This window comes from Lagenorhynchus albirostris, chromosome 17, assembly GCF_949774975.1.
Source record: "Lagenorhynchus albirostris chromosome 17, mLagAlb1.1, whole genome shotgun sequence".
Taxonomy (NCBI): domain Eukaryota; kingdom Metazoa; phylum Chordata; class Mammalia; order Artiodactyla; family Delphinidae; genus Lagenorhynchus; species Lagenorhynchus albirostris.
Window position 1 is genome coordinate 40,459,975 of NC_083111.1, and position 3,605 is coordinate 40,463,579.

Below are 3,605 nucleotides of genomic sequence, written 5' to 3' on the forward strand. Positions count from 1 at the left end.
ACACAGCTTAAGGATTCTCTGCTTTATCCTCCAGTAAATATTCTTTAGCAAGGCCTGTGCTCGATAGTAATTTCCCCCCATCATTTAGGATCCATTTCTGCAGGATCTGTCTCATACAACACTGCAGTTGACTTGATGTTGTACGTGAAGAACGAATCTGGCAGACACAAAGATGCTCATCTTGCCTCAGACATTTTTTTTCACAGTCTACTGAATGTTTTATTTGACCTCAGTTTTTTTCTTAATTCCAAGAAATTACAATAATCTTGTTGGTTTTCTGAGACCTATCTCTGTCTCTCTTATCAGATTTCACCAGCATGGGTCATTCCTCACATCCAGTTTGAAGCCCAGACCATTGCATGTTGTTTCCACCTCCTGTACCCCATTGAAACTGCCCTCGCCAAGGTGATAACACCTCCTCATGATAATCAGAGACGCTGTCCGGGCTGCACCTTACCAGACCTCTTAAAACATCTGACACTATCCACAGCTCTCCCTGAATTGCCCTTTACCCTTGGTTTGTTTGCCAGTACTCGGTCCTGGTTTTTCTTCTACCTCTCGAGCCAGTCCCTGGTAGTCCTATTTGTAGCCTCACCAGACTCCTGGGGTCAATCCCAAGTTGTCTGGCCTCATCACTCATTCTAGGAGGTTGGATCTGTTCCCATCTGTACACCAAAGTCTCAAGTCTCTCTCACCGCCCAGATCTCTCTCTCGGTCTGGGCTTCAGTCTTTTTATTCCAACCAATTTTTGCCAGAGCACCATCTACACTTCCCAAACGCACAACGAACTCAACGTATCCAAAATTAACCACACGGTTTTAATTCCTCCCAAACAGATCCTCCTGGGACACCACTGCTTCATGCTAGCCCTGGTAGCACGTGTGCTGTGATTGATTAGTAATTCCTGTCATGGGTACAAATAGGAGACTGGCAATGGAGATGCCTGGAAATCACCAACCTTGTCTAGGACTCTGTGACTTGGATATTGGGGGCTCAATAAACATTGGTTTCCCTCCTCTGCTTATGAGTCTCTCACTAGACAACAAAACATTGGGACTGCCTCTGAAAATGTTGTCCTTAAGAAGTATTTCCTGGGGAAAAAAATAGCCTTTTCGACAAATGGTGTTGAAACAACTGCATATCCACATGCAAAGGAATGAAGTCAAACTCCTACCTCACACCATCCAGAAAAATTAACTCAGAATGGATTAAAGACTTAAGTGTAAGAACTCTGTAAAACCCTTAGAAGAAAACAATGGTAAATCTGTACGTCCTTGGATTTGGGAATGGTTTCTTAGATATAACAGCAAACGCACAAACAATAGAAAAAACAAATTGGACTTCATCAAAATTAAGAATCTGTGCTTCAAAGAATACTATTGAAAAAGTGAAAAGACAACCCACAGGATGGGAGAAAATATTGCAAATCACATATCTGAGAAGGGAATTGTAGCTAGAAGACATAAGAAAAACTCTTACAATTCAAAAATAAATACATAAAAATCTAATAAAAATAGACAAAGGGTAAGAATAGACATTATTAAAGAAGGAACACAAATAGCTAACAAATATATGAAAAGATGGTCCACATGATTAGGCGTAAGCAAAATGTAAATCAAAACCGCAATAAGATACTACTTTGTACCCATTAAGATAGCTATAATAAAAAGGACACATATAATAACACGTATTGGAGAGGATGTAGAGAAATCAGAATCCTCATACACTTCTTGTGGGAATGTAAAATGATACAGACACTCTGGAAAAAGAATCTGGAAGTTTCCTCAAAAACTTAAACCATTGGACCTAGCAATTTCATTCTTAGGTATGTATCTAAGAAAAATGAAAACGTATGTTCAAACAAAAACTTGTACCTGAATGTTCCTGGCAGCATTATTCATAATAACCAAAAGTAAAAACACCCAAATGTCCATTCATCTGCCAAATGGGTAAACAAAATGTGGTATATCCACATAATAGGATAGTTTTCAGCCATAAAAAGGAATGAAACACTGGCATATGCTACAACATGGATAAAGCAAAAGTAGCCAGACAAAAAAAGACCAAGTACTGTATGATTCTATTCATGTGAAATGTCCATAACAGGGAAGTTCATAGAGCTAGAAAGTAGATTAATGGTTGCCTGAGGTCAGGGAGTAGGGGGATGGGGTGGAGGGTTATAGTTAAAGGATCTGGGGTTTCTTTCTGTGCTGGTGAAAATGTTCTAAAATTCATTGTGATGATGGTTGCACAATTCTGTAAATATACTAAAAGCTATTGAATTCTATACTTTAAATGGGTGAATTTTATGTGCATTAATTTTATCTCAATAAAGCTGTTAACAAAAAAAGGAAGAGGTAAGTCCTGCAGCCAAACCCACCCTGATATGAAATACAAGACACAGGCTAAACATTTGCAGTTACCTCAGACCAGGCATTTCAGAACAAATTCATTGTGTTCTATTATCATAGATGTTTTGAGGGTTTTTAATTATTTTATTTTCACTTAAATATACTTGTTTTACTTAGCTTACCTATTATTTGATCTCCTCTTTCATGTTTTACTGTTAAAAATGTGAATAAGAACATTTCAGTACTTGAAGATTATCTTTGCCCTGAGCAAAGAAGGAAGGAGAAGACAGTGTGACCGACAACAGGCCCTTCGGTCTCTCTCCTAGTGTTTCAGGTCAGGCAGTTCAACACTAGAGAAACCCTTTAAACTCACTGCCCACCCAAAAGGGAAGAAAATTTTCTTTCTACATGACCACACCTAGCAACTCGGAAGAAAAAGGAGAAATTTTTTTCTCCCTTTGCTCTTTCCACTCAGGGTAATATTAAGCCTAGTGTCAGTAACAACCCAGGAGAATTTCTGGAAAACTTCTGTTATCTTAAGCCTGAAATTTCCCAGTTGCTACATGAGAAAATCCAGGAGCTGAAATCTCACATCTACGATCTACTTAGTTCCCCTGCCTCTGCCAGTCCTCAGGAGCTTCTCACAGTGCAGAGGAGGGGAGGAGGGGGGCCACTGGGGAGAGATTCTCGGGGGTCACCAATGAACGCTCAGGAAACGCCAGGTCTCCCTCACAAAGCATGGGGGAGGCCCTGCAGAGCATCTTGAATTAAACTGCTAGAATCCCACTCACCCCCATGCCCCTAATTTAAACCTGATGAGCTTGACCAGTGTGTCACAGAGGCAGGGCTCCAGAGGGACTATTTTTAAATCTGTTCCCTAAACATGAGAAACAAAGGGGATTGCCTAGAACCAGGACTATATCCAAACAGACTTACAAGACAGAGGTGGCTGTACCGTCTCTAAGTTACAAATACAAAAGAAAACTAATAACAGTTAACAACACAGGACTTGACTAAAAGTTAACCAAAACCCACCACTCTTTTCTAACCCCTGAAAGAATTTTCTGAAGACAAATAATAAATTTTCAGGACTGAGGTTCTTAGCCCTGGCTGCGTGGAATCATAGGGATTCTGATAGGATTGGTGTTTGATGACCTGACAGCAACCATCTCTAGGTTCTTCTTGGTACCAAAGGCACAGCTCAGGCTGAGACCCACCGATCTAATGCGGGCCTTTGCCGGGCACTTTCCGAAT